At 43.5% G+C, this 17889-nt stretch overlaps 1 protein-coding gene across 1 annotated transcript in view; it reads right to left on the bottom strand.

Moving 5' to 3' along the window:
• The window catches only part of PLCH2 (phospholipase C eta 2), a 924207-nt gene that overhangs the window by 790456 nt on the left and 115862 nt on the right, over positions 1–17889 (bottom strand). The window lies entirely within an intron of this gene.

The raw sequence follows: 17889 nt of genomic DNA, 5'->3' as shown, positions 1-17889 counted from the left end.
AATTGAGTGTGACCATTCATCTTTAGCCCATGTAGAGGGCAGGGGAGGTGTGCTGCAGATATCTCTGTTACTGGCTTTTCCAACCAGCGTAATTTTTCCCTAGGACAAGACTTGGCCAATGGTATCTGCTTATGATCCATAGGTGTTAGGTCTAAGTGGCACCTTCAACCTTAAAGCTGCCCCTAAAAATAACTTGATTTTCACCCATCCAGCACATTTTAACCAGACTGACCAATAACTTTCTACATATGACTCCATAGAAGAGATTTTCCCTCACTTCCTTTCCCTATGACACTCATACAAGAAATGCAGGGTGTGGTTGTCGCCAGAACAGAAAGGCATAAAGCAATAAAAACATTGCCAAAAGGGGGAAGTCTCGCTTATTTGCATCCTCCCATGCTCTTTAATTATTGGCACTTTTTAGGGGGGTGGGGAGAGCAGGTACCTGGTTTCAACAGGTACCCGCTTCCACTTCCCTTCAGATCGCTCCGGCGATCTGAGCAAAAGTTCCCCCCTGCCCCTCCTCCTTCTCCCTCATCCTTCTGGAACACATCACAGGTCTCAGGACATTGTGGGACCATTCACAAAGCACAGCGTGGCTCATGCATGTGCAGTGGGAAACCAGCTGTGAAGCAGCAAGCCTTCACTGCTGATTTCCCTTACATAGGATGCCGGTGCCTGGACCCCAAGCCGATTGAAGAATTGGCTCGGCTGAGGATAATGCTGGATCCCTGGAAAGGTAAGTGTCCTTATATTAAAAGTCAGCAGCTATAGTAATTGTAGCTGCTGACTTTTAATTCTTCTGGGGAAGATTGGAGCTCCTCTTTAAGTTTGCCATACATTGTTCGTATTTCATTTTGGTTGGTTAGTGGTTTGCTGTGGGTACCTGCAGGGCCGCTGATAGAAATCATGGGGCCCTGTACAGTCTACCTGACGGGGCCTCCTTCAGCTCCACCCCTGGTCCCGCCCTGGTCCCTCCTTCAGCCCCACCCCTGTCTCCGTCCCTGGCCCCTTCCTAGATGCCATATTGTGCTGCAGACAGTGCCACCCTCAGAAAGACGATGTTTGGTCATGGTGGCTGGAGGACTTATTTTTTTACATTAATTAGTTCTCTGTTCAGGTTGCCCGGGCCCCCCTGCTGGCCAGGCCCAGTACAACAGGGCCAGTTGTACTGGCCTAACAGCGGCCCTGGGTACCTGTGTCGGCCCCTCCTATTCAACATTCTTTGAAAAACTGAAGCAGACGGACAGAAAACTGTCAGCCAAACAGCTTTTCTTTTTTTATTAATTGTTTATTTAAAAGGTTTCAGTAAAGTACAAATCCTTAGAGAAAAAAACAATTGATCATAGACATAAAGCAAATAATGTTACAGGTCTGCCAACATGGCAATAAAGAACAACATCACCCCTGCCCAATTGCCTTAATATCTACCTTATATCTCATTGCTAATTGCATACTGTACTTGTTTGTAGCCTAAATAGGGAAATTTGCACTTAAAACTGTCATTTTGTAACTTTTGAAAATGCCAGTAAAAAGGCGAATGTGCCAGTAAATTTGGGGTATTGTGTCGGTGAATATAAATCTGGTAGGTTGGCAACAGTGTGCCCAAGATAAAATGATTTTAACAAATCAAATCAAAGCTAAGAGAAAATCTTTATGCTATTACTAATACAGATCAAAAACCGCTAGGCTTAAAATTCTTTATATGAGTAAAATGATACATTATCAGCAGATCGACCTTCTAGTAAGGTGGGATTGATTGATTGAATGATTGATTGATTTAATGGATTTATAATGCGCCAAATACTGTCCCGTCAGGGCAGTGTCTAAGCGCAGAAGACATAACTAGAGAAAAGCAAATCAAATCAGGGAGTGAAAAAAAAAAAGGAAAACAAGAAAGACTAATAAACAGATCCACAGGGAACAGCAGGGAGAACTAACATAACTCTGCATGCTTTTTCTCAAAAAGCCAAGTTTTTAGCCTTTTTCGAAAGGCCATAATAGAAGGGAGTGACCGAATGGAAGCAGGGAGACTATTCCATAGAGCCATAGCTTTCACAGAAAAGCATCTGCCCCCAAAGGTAAGCACACGGGCAGATGGACAAGTGACAAGACCAGCTGTTAATGATCTGAGTGCTCGTGCAGGGGCATATCGCGTTATCAGGGAATTCAGATATTGTGGGCCCATCCCATGATAAGCACGATAAGCAAGACAAAGAGCCTTAAATTCAACGCGATCTACCACAGTGAGCCAGTGCAGTGATCGCAGGGTAGGGGTAATATTCTCCCGCCTGTTTAGGCCGGAGATTAATCTGGCGGCCTGGTTCTGGACGAGCTGGATTTTCTTCAACCACTTTAGAGGCATACCTAGATACACAATGTTGTTGAAGTCAATCTGGGAGTTAACAAGAGATTGAACCAGGACTTTCCTGTGGTTCTGAGAAAACAGATTTTTGACCTTTCTCAGACACCTGATGTAATACAGTGTGTTGCGGATACATTGATTGACTTGGGGTATCCAAAGGGGAAGTAAGTAAGTAAGTAAGGTGGGAAGCCAGAAGAAATAAAAAATAAATAAAAAAACATGAGATTCTGTTCTGGTTTTCTGATGACCCCTTTGGTAGCCTGACAGGAAGTATGGCGTGAATGGAGGAATCTGCTAGATTTTGTTTTTTATTAGTTCAACCTTCAGGCTAAATGAAAAACCGAATAGTGTATGGCCAGCATTACCATTCCCCACTCTATGAGAAATGTGTTTTTGTTTGTGTGTACCATTGAAGATATTTCTTCCTCTCCTGTCAGAATAGACACACAAATAAAACTGACAGGGATTCTAACCCTTCACTGCTGTATCCCAAACAAAATAAACCTCCCCTTTTTGTTTCCTGTATGATTATCATGCTGCTTAGTTTGTATTTGTCCATTTTATATTCAATAAAAAATACTCTACTCGTTAAAAATCCTTTTTTTTTTTAGCATTCTTAAAGTAAAATTCTCCTTTGGGGAAGCATAGTGTCTGGAAGACTAAATCTGGCATTGGCAGTTCATTTTTTTTTTCTGTCCAGCCATCAGGATGAACAAAAAAAAAACAAGCAATATGGATACAGGAATCCCCCCTGCCGGGTTATTGTATACTAACAGCGGGATCCGCCACTGTCAGAATATACAGTACTGATCAGCAGCTAATTGACAAAAGTCTTCCGGCATGTCCCTTCGGCAGAAGCCTATCAATCAATTTATTCTTGTCAGCCACACACTGGGGTGGAGATTTACTAAAACTGGTGCACTCAGAATCTGGTGTAGGTGTGCTTAGTAACCAATCGGCTTCTATCTTTAGCTTGTTCAATTCAACTTTATCAATGAAACCTGGAAGCTGATTGGTCTCTATGCCAGGGCTTGACAAATTTGCTTGGAATCTAGGAGCCAGCTAAAAAAGTAAGGAGCCAGGAACGCGCCCCTTCCCACCGAGCTCGCGTGCAGAAGCAAACGCATACATGAGTAGCGCCTGCATATGGAAGCTGTGTTCAAACCACACATGTGAGGTATCTTCCCTGTAACTCAAAACATGCAACCTGTAGAATTTTTTAAACGTCGCCTATGGAGATTTTAAAGGGTAAAAGTTTGTCGCCATTCCACAAGCGGACGCAATTTTGAAGCGTGACATGTTGGGTATCAATTTTATCGGCGTAACATTATCTTTCACAATATTAAAAAAATTGGGCTAACTTTACTGTTGTCTCATTTTTTATTTTTTTTTAAGTGTATTTTTTCCCAAAAAAGTGTGCTTGTAAGACCGCTGCGCAAATACAGTGTTACAGAAAGTATAAAGCCGCCATTTTATTCTCTAGGGTGTTAGAATAAAAAATATATATATAATGTTTGGGGGTTCTAACTTTGAAGTAAAGGGAAGGAGATGGAAACAGGCAGGGAAGCTCCATTAGCATTGCTGGTTGTCTTGTCATACCAACAGCCACCACAAGAGGGCGCCAGATTCCAGAAGGAACCATAGGACTGCAGAAGGCCGCAAACCCGCGGCCTCAATTACTGGCCGGCACGACCGAGGGTGCACACGGAGACAGGGTACCCCAGCTGTGTTGCGCCAGGTCGCTAATTCTAGACGCAATTGTGACCTGGCACCAGGGTTTGTCGAGCCATGCTCTATGCATCAGATTTTGTACCATGCAGTTTTAGTAAACAACCCCCACAGATTTTATTTTGGCCGGTCCCTGCTAAATTGGCCAAATTTCGATCAGTCTATGGCCAGCTCTACAGTCTTTTTCTGGGGTCTGACCTTCCATTTTCCCATTACTCCAATGGAGTATCTATATTGTCCTTGTGAGTATCTGATGGGTGTTCAAGTGGGTGTTTTTTTTAACAAAAGTGCCTCGATGTCCTCCGTATGCTCCAGTGATGCCCCACACATCTTCTTCTGTGGACCTCTTCTGGGTAAAATGTCACCCAGCTTGGAGTTGGGCCTTCATGTTTCTTTCCAAAACATTAATCAATTCCTCTAATTCCCCCAATCAATTCCTCCAATCTAAATTGGCCCCAATGTGGATTTCTATAGCCGAAGGAGGCAGGTCTGGTGCAAGGATTTTCAACACCCTAGGCGAAACCTTATTTTGCCACCCCCCTCCTTGGCTCCACCCCTGACTCTACCCCCTTTGTCCTGCCCATGTATACCCCACCTTTTTAATGAAGTGCCCATCAAATGCAGCCCACCAGTGCCCATCAAATGCAGCCCCACCAGTCTCCATCAAATGCAGCCCCACCAGTGCCCATCAAATTCAGCCCCACCAGTGCCCATCAAATGCAGCCCCACCAGTGCCCATCAAATGCAGCCCCACCAGTGCCCATCAATTGCCCTGGAAGGAGGGTTACTAAACTGCTACTTCAGAGGTACAAACTAATAGCTACATACTCCGTAAATCCCAATATAAACACTTTGCAATGTGTAAATTATTATATATAATGACTTTATTCTCTGCAAGGAAATCACAAATATAAAAAAATCCACCATACATCAGAAGTAAACTTCCCAACATTAAAGTAAACTTTACTCCTCGCCTCTCTAATATGGATTCATTTAATTAGCAGCTATATTGAAGTGCCTGCGATGCCTGAAAACAGCATGTCTGCAAGAACGTACCACGCAATTACATTTTATTAGAAGTGTTGGAGAGGAGCGTTCCTGCTGTCTTTCCTACAAACCTGATTGGTTAAGTCTAACTTTGCATCTAAGTCAAACGGTGAAAATGTGCTTATTAAATTATAAGGCTTTTAATTCCTTATTGTTAATTATATGTTAAGCTGCAAAAAAGTCATGTCAGCGGATTTCACACAAGTTCTGGCTGAGCGAAATTATCTTGCCAGAAAGTGATGTTCAATGTGACCTAAAAAAAGATGAGGTATTTTTTCATGAGCTAATGAATTAAACTTGTGGCTTGATTGAGAGATACAGGAGTTGATTTACTAAAGCTGGAGAGTGCAAATCTGGAACAACTTTGTATAGAAACCAATCAGCTTCCAGGTTTTTATTTTTCAAAGCTTAAAGGGGTTGTAAAGGTACAATTTCCCCCCCCCCCCCCAATAAGCTTCCTTTACCTTAGTGCAGTCCCCCTTCACTTACCTCATCCTTCCATTTTACTTTTAAATGTCCTTATTTCTTCTGAGAAATCCTCACTTCCTGTTCTTCTGCCTGTAACTACACACAGTAATGCAAGGCTTTCTCCCTGGTGTGGAGTGTCGTGCTCACCCCCTCCCTTGCACTACTGGAGAGTCTATGTTGCAGATAGAGAAAGGAGCTGTGTGTTAGTCGACTCTCCCGTAGTCCAAGGAAGGGGGCGAGCACGACACTCCACACCAGGGAGAAAGCCTTGCATTACTGTGTGGAGTTACAGGCAGAAGAACAGGAAGTGAGGAATTCTCAGAAGAAATAAGGACATTTAAAAGTAAAATGGCCAAGGATGAGGTAAGTGAAGGAGGACTGCACTAAGGTAAAGGAAGTTATTTAGGAAAAAATAATTGTACCTTCACAACCCCTTTAACCGCTTAAGGACCGCCTCCTGCACATATACGTCGGCAGAATGGCACGGCTGGGCACAAGCGCGTACACGTACGCGACCCGGTCCGAAGCTCCGTGACCGCGACCTTTTATAGGGAAACACAATCAATGACGTCACACCTACAGCCACACCCCCCTACAGTTAGAAACACAAATGAGGTCACACTTAACCCCTTCAGCGCCCCCCTGTGGTTAACTCCCAAACTGCAAATGTCATTTTCACAGTAAACAATGCATGTTTAATGCATTTTTTGCTGTGAAAATGACAATGGTCCCAAAAATGTGTCAAAATTGTCCGAAGTGTCCGCCATAATGTCGCAGTCATGAAAAAAATCGTTCATCGCCGCCATTCGTAGTAAGAAAAAAAAATGAATAAAAATGCAATAAAACTATCCCCTATTTTGTAAAGGCTATACATTTTGCGCAAACCAATCGATAAACGCTTATTGCGATTTTTTTTACCAAAAATAGGTAGAATAATACGTATCGGCCTAAACTGAGGACATTTTTTTTTTATATATTTTTGGGGAAAATTTATTTTAGCAAAAAGTTAAAAATATAGATTTTTTTTCAAAATTGTCACTCTATTTTTGTTTATAGCGCAAAAAATAAAAACCGCAGAGGTGCTTAAATACCACTAAAAGAAAGCTCTATTTGTGGGAAAAAAAGGACGCCAATTTTGTTTGGGAGCCACGTCGCACGACCGCGCAATTGTCAGTTAAAGCGACGCAGTGCCGAATCGCAAAAACTGGCCAGGTCCTTTAGCTGCCTAAAGGTCCGGGTCTTAAGTGGTTAATTGAACAAGCTGAAGTTGGAAGCTGATTGGCTACCATGCAGAGCTGCACCAGATTTAGCATTTTGTTATGTAAACTCTTTTTTTTTCATAAACAAATAAATTAAATTAAACTGGTTCTAAAGCTTTAACCTCCTTAGCGGTATTTAGGAGTGTGGCTCTGGGTGAATTTTTAGTACCAAAAGTGGTAACCCCGAGCCACACTCGGAATCGCATCGCAGGATCCATGTACAGCTTACTTACCTTGTCCCCTGGATCCTGCGTTGTCTCCCCGCTGTGTCTGTGAGCCGTGTCTTTGCTCGATTCACAGCGCCGAGCTCCGTTCCCTGCGATGCATGGGGACAGAGCTCAGCGCCAAATTCAATCCTATAGATTACATTACTGTATCAAATAATTTCACATCCCTTTTGTCCCTAGTGGTTTGTCCAGTGCCCTGCATGCAGTTTTATATTATATATACTGTTCTTTCTGCCTGGAAACTGGAGATCGTCCATAGCAACCAAAAAGTGTCCCTTTACGTCAAAAGTGCTTTTAGACCAGCTAGAAAACAGCGATAATTCGACATCCTTTTCTCTCTTTTTTGTATTCATGTTAGAATAGACCTGTTCACAGTTTGCTCCCCTAGGGTTGAATAGGTTTTTTCTTCTAGGTTTACTAGCTAGAAACTGAATTTAAAGATATGAATTTGAAGGATTATTCACGATTATTATACTGACTTAATGTATTTATCAAAATGCATTCGCTATACTATGTAACTGTAACGGTGTGAATCCTGTTATACTTTTCTTAATGTCTTTACTTGTTATGTTATGTTCTGATAACTAAATAAAAAATGTAATGTTAAAAAAAAAGAAAACAGCGATAATAAATTAGAATCACTTGCAGAATTGAGCGATAGTGATTTTTGGGGGACATTCATCATCAAACACTGAAAGTAATGACAGCGAAAATTCTGCAACTGAGCAAATTTCAGTATTTTTGATTTGATGACATTATTAAATACATTTTATCATTATTATATTATTATATTCTTATTTGTTATTATTTATAGTTATTTATTCTATTATAATTTATGATTTTGTGTTTCAAACTTTATCATACCCGGGATGTCTACTAGACTCTTGTTTGGATGGATTTAAGTGAATTATTTCTTATGTCGCTTACACATGAGCTGAATTTCCGACAAGAAAAGTTCGGTCGGAAATTCCGACCGTGTGTAGACCCCATCTGACTTTTTCTGACGGAATTTACGACAGCAAAAATTTGAGAGCTGGTTCTCAAATTTTCCGACGGGAAAAGTTCCGACAGAAAAGGTTCCTGTACTACTTCAATCCGACTTGTAGGCAACTTGTACCCATTGATTTCAATGGAAGTTGCCTCAGAAGTCTGATCACCGTCTTAACTGAAGCAACTTTCCAGTAAGATAAATTTCTCAGGCAAACCCCTCCCTCCCCCTCCCTCCCACAGAGCTGATTGTTGTTTGATTGGCCACTGGAAAACCTCCTGTCCTGGAGGCAACTTGAAGTTGCCTTGTACTGTCCTGGAGGCAACTTGAAGTTGCCTTGTAAGTTGCCTGATGATTCATACTCAAGTCGTGTCCAAGTTGCCTCCCAAAGTCGTGCTGGAAGTCGTGTTGCCCCTGTGTGAACCGACTCTTAGGCCTCGTACACACGACCGAGGAACTCGTCAGGAAAAGACACATAGTTTTCCTCGACGAGTTCCTTGTTAGGCTTGTCGAGGAACTCGACAAGCTTGCTTTGCGTACACACGGTCAAGACAAAATCTCCTTGTTCTCAAACGCGGTGACGTACAACACATACAATGGCAGGGGAAGTTCGATTCCACTGGCACAACCCTTGGGGCTGCTTTTGCTAATGTCATGTTACTGCGTGATAAGTAAAAGTTTGGTAAGAGACGATTTGCACTTTTCAGTCTGTTACAGCGTGAAAAATGTGTTATCTCCATTACAAACGCTACTTTTACCGAAGGTGCGCTCCCGTCTCATACTTTTTTTTGAGCATGCGCGGGTTTCTTAGCTTACACACGATCGTGTTTCTCGTCGAAAACCAGCCCGACGGGGAAATTGAGACTCCCGTCGAGGAAAAAGAGAACTTGTTCTCTTTTTTCTTCGTCGAGTTCCTCGACAGTTTCCTCAATGAAAAACGTACACACGACCGTTTTCCTCGGCAAAAAAGCGCTCCCACCAAGTTTCTTGATGGATTCTATCGAGGAAAACAGTCGTGTGTACGAGGCTTAACAATCACTTTAATTGTAAGTACATAGATGGGCAGAGGAACATGGGGTAGCCTTTTGCTTTATTAAATTTGCACTTCAAACATTGAATGCAAATAGTCCTATCAAAAATATGTTTATAAAACCATGTTTGCATTAGCAGCTTTTAATAATATAGGTACATTGGGGCAGCCATATTTGATCTCTGCATAAGCAGGCTGTGTTAACTGTTGATTCAGACTGTGTTAATCGTTCTCGTGTTCTGGTAGGGTGCCCACATGTCCCGGATTGCACGGGATTGTCCCGCAATTCGCATTTGTGTCCCGTGCACCTTCATTCCGGGACAATACAGTGTCCCGGAATGAAATGAGGACACATAGCCACCCTAATAGACAATTGCCAAACTGGTTGCTAGGGTCGCCCCACCTGGCATCTAGCAACCAGTGACATCACATTTGCAGAGTCTCAGAGTGAGGCCGTGAGGAGCAAGGCCTTTACCGAGTGCTGCCCAGCTCTCCCAGTCCACCCACCTTCTCTATTTCTCAGACCGCGGCATCAGCACCTCCTGACTCCTTCAGGCTTCAGTGACCTCCTGGCAGGTGGCGACATTCTGTAATGCTGGCTGTCTTAGATCCACGGTTTGACTGCCCGTCCCAACTCCGACAGCGCATTGCCCGACTTCTCCCCCTCCCGCCCACTGCCCGAGCCACCCGACTGCCTGAGGGGGGCTCCCCAGCCTGGACCAGGGAAAAAAGACTGGCGCTCAACCGCCCACCACACCAGACCAGTCGAGATTAGAAGGTGGACAAATGGAACCTGATTGGAGCAGGTCAGGTGGGGCTGGGGACAGTACAGTAATAAATGAGGCTTTCAAAGTGGGGCCCTGCCCTGGCAGGGCTATAAAAAAATGAAGCTGACAAGTGGGGGGGAAATAAAAAATGAAGCTGACAAGTGGAGGCAATAAAAATGAAGCTAACAAGTGGGGCAATAAAAAATGAAGCTGACAAGTGGAGGCAATAAAAATTAAGCTAACAAGTGGGGCAATAAAAAATGAAGCTGACAGGTGGGTGCAATAAAAAATGAGACTGACAAGTGGGGGGCAATAAATAATGAAGCTGACCAGTGGGGGAAATAAAAATTTTATATGTAAAAAATGTATACCACCTGTCTGAACTGGTGACCACTGTTTGCTTTTGTTTTTCCAAAAATTGGCAAAAAAAAGTATCAAAAATCATCTTTTTTTGTGCTGGCACGAGGGCCTGCCCGAGGGGCCGAGGGCATGCGCGGGGGGTCCCTGAATGTTAGTTCGGAAATGTGGTCACCCTATGTTCTGGTACCTTCTATCTAAAATCTAAATGAAAGCAATAATCACTCTTTAGTTTCTAATCTTGTCAAACATCCACAGTGCACCCAGTAACTTGTCTTTTCTTTTTCTTAGATTATGACATGATGGAGCTCAAAATGACATAATGGCAGAATGATTATTTATGGCAAGATTGAGCTACTTATTATTAAAAGTTTAGTATTTTTTGGCGATGCTGGCATATTCATTCATATTAATGTGATTTTAAAGGATAAGTTCACTTTTTTTTTTTTGGAGGAGCCTGGAAAGCATTGCACCCACGATCAGCAGTTCACGGATGCAAAGCAGCCAGGGCTCCTGCAGACTGTTAGTGTAAACTGTTGTTTCGCACCTCATACTGGCAGACAGTTACTGAGTGACAGGGAGAATCAATGAACTACCTAGAGCACTAAACAGTGCCCTGGTAGTTTATTGAGAGCCACAAGCCGTCAGCTGCAAAGGCTATCAATACTTGTAGTTTATTAATTTACATAACTCTGTGAATGAGCCCCACATGGCCGCACTCTTTTCAAACAGTGACAGTGGGTGCAGGGAAAAGATCCCTGGGGATGGGTATTACCTAGAATGGTCTGCTGTTCTCAGGGAGCTATGTACAGTCCCTACTACCAGTCATGATCTGCCTGCACTGCAAGGAGAACAGAGACCCAGTGGTTACATTGCTTGGTCTAACAAAGAAAATACTGGAAGCAGACAGGTCTTTTTCAAAAAAGAGGATTTAGCATGCTGATGAGGAGGACTGATCAAACTGCAGCTTTGAAGAGATTCTCTCATTACAAAATAAACAAAACATGCCCAAAACACTTGTTACATAACAAACAATAACAAACATAACAAACATGTCATACTTACCTCCGACGAAAAATAAACGCAAAACGACAAAAAACGCTCATAAACGCTCAAACGCTGGTGCCATCTTTTTTTTGCGTTTTTTATCCACTGAAAAAAAAAAGTAAAAAAAAAAAGCTACACTGGAAAACTGATTAACCACTTCCCGCCCGGTCAATAGTCAATTGACGTCCGGGAAGTGGCTCTGAAATCCTGACCCGTGGGGGCGTGCAGCACGGCGATCGGTGATGCGGGGTGTCAGTCTGACACCCTGCATCTCCGATCTCGGTAAAGAGAGGCTCTTTACTACGTGATCAGCCGTGTCCAACCACGGCTGATCAAGATGTAAACAGGAAGAGCCGTTGATCAGCTCTTCCTTACTCGCGTCTGACAGACGCGAGTAGAGGAAAGCCGATCGGCGGCTCTCCTGACAGGGGGGGTTCGCGCTGATTGTTTATCAGCGCAGCCCCCCCTCGGATGCCAGCACTGGACCACCAGGGAGTGCCCCCCGGTGCTCAATAGAGCAAAAATAGGCACAAAAAAAACCAATATTTTTTTTAACACAATCGATGCCAATCAGTGCCCACAAATGGGCACTGACTGGCATTGCTGGGCATCATTTCAGTCAGTGCCCATGTTGCCAGTCAGTGCCACCCCTCAGTGTCCATCAGTGCCACCCAGTGTCCATCAGTGCCACCTCTTAATGCCCATCTATGCTCAGTGCCCACTTATCAGTGCCCATCTGTGCCACCCATTGGTACCCATCAGTGCCACCCATAAGTGCCACCCATGAATGACCATCAGTGCTGCCAAAGAGTGCCCAGTGCCGCCTATCAGTGCCCATCAGTGCCGCCTATCGGTGCCCATCAGTGCCACCTCATCAGTGCCCAGCAGTGCCACCTCATCAATGCCACCTCATCGGTGCCCATCAGTGCCGCCATATCAGTGCCCATAATTGAAGAAGAAAGCGTACTTATTTACAAAAAAAATTAACAGAAAACAATTAAAACGTAATTCTTTTCAAAAATTTCGGTCTTTTTTAGTTGTTGCTCAAAAAATAAAAATCGCAGAGGTGATCAAATACCACCAAAAGAAAGCTCTATTTGTGGGAACAAAATGATAAAAAATTTCATTTGGGTACAGTGTAGCATGACCGCACAATTGTCATTCAAATTGCGACAGCGCTGAAAGCTGAAAATGGGCTTGGGCAGGAAGGTGCGTAAGTGCCTGGTATAGAAGTGGTTAAAGCTATTGCAAAAACGCTAAAACACGCTGAAAGGCTCCCTGCAAAGCTACTGTCATTTTTTTATAGCTTTTTTAGCTTCGGTGTGCATGGAGCCTAACACATATGAACATATATGTGCATAGCTCCTCATACAGAAAACATAAAAACATTAAGCATAAAACATAAATATTGCACTGTAGGTAAGAGTGCACACAGAAAAATGTCCCTAACTGATATGAATTTCCTCTCAAATTATGTTGAAAAATTCAATATGGGTGTCGGAAAGATCCAACACCCCATCGGACATCCCCAATGTGATGAGCAGGTTGTATTAGATGTCCGAAAGACACTGTAACTACAATGGAAAAACAAAAGCGGGAAACATAACGGACGTTTTAATGTGGGCAGGACACATAGATGGAAGATTTACCTACCAGTCTGATCGCATTTCAACTGACAGACTGCCTATTAAAAAGTATTCAAACGTAGCAATGTAAGATATAGAAAAGAACACTGTCAGCTATATAGAGAGCGAGGAACCGATAGCGGCATCATACAGAATCATAGGTGCATACACATAAAAGATACCCAGTTTTGTATTCCTAAAGCATTCTTACCAGAACGCCGGGAAATGTGAAAACCCCCAACAGAACGTACTAGATTATTGAACACAGCAGCGGGGGGAGGGCAAAAGAATAGGTGCAGGCGTGGGTCCACTTAGATTTGGCAGGGATCAATCGTAATAGAGGGAAACGTCTCAATTTAAAGTTCAACCCTGCCGGTATTCTCGTATGAAAACATTTCTAGCGGAAATTCCGTTTGTCTGTATGGAATTCCGATGGAATGCATGTTTAGAAGCATTGAACTTAATTTTTTTAGTTTTTAGGGGCAGATTCACGTAGGAGAGCGGCGGCGTAACGTATCGTAGATACGTTACACCACCGCAACTTTTCATCGCAAGTGCCTGATTCACCAAGCACTTGCGATGAAAACCTACGCCGGCGCAAGGCGGGCCAATTCAAATATGCGTGTGCCATTTAAATTATGCGCGCTCCCGCGCCGGACCTACTGCGCATGCTCCGTTTCCTAACTCCCGCCGTGCTTTGCGCGAAGTGACGTCATTTTTTCGAACGGCGACACGCGTAGCGTAATTCCGTATTCCCGGACGGCTTACGCAAACGACGTTATTTTTTAAATTTTGACGTGGTTACGACGGCTATACTTTATACAGCAATACGATTGCTGCGTAAAGTTAAGGCACCAAAAAAAACGACTAACTTTGCGACGGGAAACTAGACTAGCGGCGACATAGCGAACGCGAAAAACCGCCGTGGATCGCCGTAACTCCTAATTTGCATACCCGACGCTGGTTTACGACGCGAACTCCCCCCAGCGGCGGCCGGGGTATTGCATCTTAAGATCCGACAGTGTAAAACAATTACACCTGTCGGATCTTAGGGATATATATGCGTAACTGATTCTATGAATCAGTCGCATAGATAGAAACAGAGATACGACGGCGTATCAGGAGATACGCCGTCGTATCTCTTTTGTGAATCTGGCTCTTAATTTTTAATTGAGATTACCCCAAGAGGGGTCGTTCTGCACAGGCGTGAGACTTGTCTGGAATAGTCCTGACCCTTAAGCATATAGATATACGAAATAATAATGTTTCATTATGTAAACAATTAGCTAATTTGAAATAATAACAACTCAAGTAATCACAGCAAGTCATTGCTTCCAGACATAGGATGTTGTACGTTTTCCAGTACGATCAATAAAAGGTGCTAATGAATAAGCATAAGCTTAATGAAAATGTGTGAAATAAATAGATTTTGTGACATGAGCAGTCAGGTCTAGTACAAAAGACTGGCGAGTCTGTCTATAAAGAACAGAAAGAAAAAGAGAGGATAGGAAAGAAAGAAGGCCTTACAGTACTGTATACCGTATTTATCTGCGTATACCGCGCACTTTTTTGCCCTGAAAATCAGGGCAAAATCGTAAGTGCGCGATATATGCCGATACCCGCTTCCCGCGCTGTGTTTGAACCACTGCGCCGACATATACCAAGCACAGTACACTCGGTTATAGTCGGGCAGGCTCGGCTCCTCTCGCGGTCGCGTCCTGTACGTCCTTTACGCGAGAGGAGCCGAGCCTGCCCGACTATACCCGCGTGTACTGCGCTCGGTATATGTCGGCGCAGTGGTTCGAACACAGCACGGGAAGCGGGGATCGAGCGGGGAGGACACCACGATGGCCGCAGAAGGACGCCGGACCGGACGAGGCCGCCGATGGACGACGGGCAGGACGCGATGGACGACGGGCAAGACACCGACGAGGGGCATCCAAACTGTAAGTATTTTTTTTTTCAGGAATTTTCCTTCAAGTTCGGGGGTGCGCGCTATACGCTGGGGCGCGTTTTAGTAAGATAAATACGGTTTATACAGAGGGTAAAATAAGTATTGAACACGTCACCATTTTTCTAGGTAAATATATTTCTGAAGGTGCAATTGACATGACATTTTCACCACATGTCAGTAACAACCCATGCAATCAATACATACAAAGAAAACAAAACAAATCAGAAATTAAGTTATATGTAATAAAATGAAATGACATAGGGAAAGTTTATGAAGAAAAGGAGGAGGCACAAAAAGGCATGGAAAGGCATGGAAAGCCAAGACACTGGCTGAAATCTATCAGTAATTAGAAAGCAACCCTGCCCCTTATCAGTGCAAATTAATATCAACTGGTTGAGTCTCAACTGATGGCCTATAAAAAGGTGTCTCATTACCAAGGTGTCACACAAGAAACATCTCATGATGAGTAAAAGCAAAGAGCTCTTCACAACCTTAAAACATACCAATGGCATTGGTTACAGAAGGATTTCTAAACTTCTGAGTGCTCCAGTGAGCACTGTTGGGGCCATAATCCGGAAGTGGAAAGAACATAATTTCCCCATAAACCAGCCATGACCAGGTGCTTCTCCCAGGATTTCTAATAGAGGAGTGAAAAGAATTATCAGAAGAGTTGTCCAAGAGCCAAGGACCACTTGTGGAGAGCTTCAGAAAGACCTGAAATTAGCAGGTACATTTGTTTTAAAGAAAACAATAAGTAATACACTCAACCACCATGGCCAGAATGCATGCTCACCATGCAAGAAAAAGCATGTTGAAGCCCGTTTACAGTTTGCTGTACAGAATTTTGACAAGTCTGAGAAAAACTGGGAGAATATAGTCTGGTCAGATGAAACCAAAATTGGACTCTTTGGATGCCATAATACACACCTTTTTTTGGGGGCATCAGATTGGCCGGGGGGTGGCTGTGTCAGTTCCATTCCGGGACACTGTATTGTCCTGGAATGATAGTGCCCGGGACAGACCTGCAAAATGCGGGACTGTCCCGGGCAATCCGGGACATGTGGTCATCCTAGTTTCTTCGTCTGTATGGATTGCATGGGTTGATACCAACTTTTAACACTGTTTCAAGAATAATAAATAAATGTGTCTCCCAATTTTTAGTCAGTTAAAAACTAAAGATTGTGATGATATGGAGCTGACGCAGGGCTGAGGACTCTCTCCCCACCCCCATATCTATGGCAGCAATAGGTGCCTGAGCAACCAGTCACCAAGCACTCGTGTTGTCACGTAGGAGAAAGGGAAATGAGTCACATGCTCCCCATAGCCGAATATGCCTTGTATGTCACTTTACATCCCCAGACAAATACAGCGATGAGTTAGGTAAATATAAGCATCCATTGTGGAGTGCATAAGGCTTATTCATACCACGTGCATTGGGCTGTGTTAGTCAATACTAGGGTTGTCCAGATACCGATACCAGTATCGGTATCGGGACCGATACCGAGTATTTGCGCTAGTACTCGTACTCGCGCAAATACTCCCGATACCAAAATAGAATACTTTTTTTTTTTTTTTTGTGACATCGAACGCAAATTGGATGGCACCATTGGATGGCACTGATAGGTGGCACTGGCATTGATTGAATGGCACTCATAAATGGATGGCACTGATAGGTGGCACTGGCATTGATTGGGTGGCACTGATGAGATGCACTAATAAGCTGCCTCCCTGCACTGATGCACTAATGGGCACTGATCTGCACTGATAGGTGGCACTGGCTAGCTGCACTTTTGGGCACTGGCACCGATGAGCTGCACTGAGTGACAGTGATCACTCCTTCAATGATATGTAGTTTTCCAGTACCGTATGCTAAAAAACAGCCCCACACCATGATGTACCAGTTCTTCATAATTCTAAAGAAAATATCTTTGGTCTGTATTGTGGTTTGAAAACGGTCACATGACATTAAAAAAAAGTATCGGTATTCGGTATCGGCGACTACTTGAAAAAAAGTATCGGTACTTGTACTCGGTCCTAAAAAAGTGGTATCGGGACAACCCTAGATACAGTACCAACACCTGGACAAGGCAAAAAGCCTTGGTTTTTATTGAGACACCTTTTTATTGCACCACAGCGCATTGCAACATTTTGATGTTCAGCAATGCGTATTAGTTTGACCACTTGAACCCAGAGCCTGTTTTTCAGACTCGGTGGTTACAAGTTAAAAACAAAGGGGCAAATCCTCAAAAAACCTGCCTAACTTAACTTTTAGCAGTTAAGTTACACTGGCGGAAAATTTCTACCTAAGTGCCCGATCCACAAAGCACTTACCTAGAAATTTTCGGCTGTGTAACTTAAGTGCCTCTGTCGCAAGGCGGTCTTCTCATCCAGGGGGCGATGACAATTTAAATGAGGCGCGCTCCCGCGCCGGACATTCTGCGCATGCATGTGACGTCATTTTTCCCGACGGGCAGCGAGCGAAATTACATTACGTCGGGCTTTGTGGATTGCGACGGGACAATAAAGTTGCGTCGGGAAAAAAAAAAGTTACGCGGCGAAAAATAAAATTTTAAATTTAAAAAAAAAACGCGGCGATCGAAAAAAAGGTATGTTTTTACAAGGTGTTACTAGTTTACACCTTGTAAAAGCATCCCTAATTTTACGCATGCAAAACATAACTTACGCAGAAAACACAAAGCTGAAAAGCTTTGTGGATCTCCGTAAGTCCTCATTTGCATACGCAAAGCGGCATTTCGACTCGAAATGCCCCCAGCGGCGGATGCGGTACTGCATCCTAAGATCCGACAGTGTAAGTCTCTTACAGATGTCGGATCTTCTGACTATCTTTGGAAAACTGATTCTGAGGATCAGTTCCAAAGATAGGCACAGGGATACGCAGGCTGAACAGCAGTTCCGCCTGCGTATCCCTTTTGAGGATTTGGCCCAAATTGTTTTGCTAGAAAATTACTTAGAACCCCGAAACATTATATATTTTTTTTCTAACACCCTAGAGAATAAAATGGCGGT

This window comes from Rana temporaria, chromosome 10 (assembly GCF_905171775.1).
Source record: "Rana temporaria chromosome 10, aRanTem1.1, whole genome shotgun sequence".
In the NCBI taxonomy this organism is placed as follows: Eukaryota; Metazoa; Chordata; class Amphibia; order Anura; family Ranidae; genus Rana; species Rana temporaria.
The sequence above is the reverse complement of the archived record's forward strand: the minus strand, read 5'-3'. Positions and strand labels throughout refer to the sequence as shown.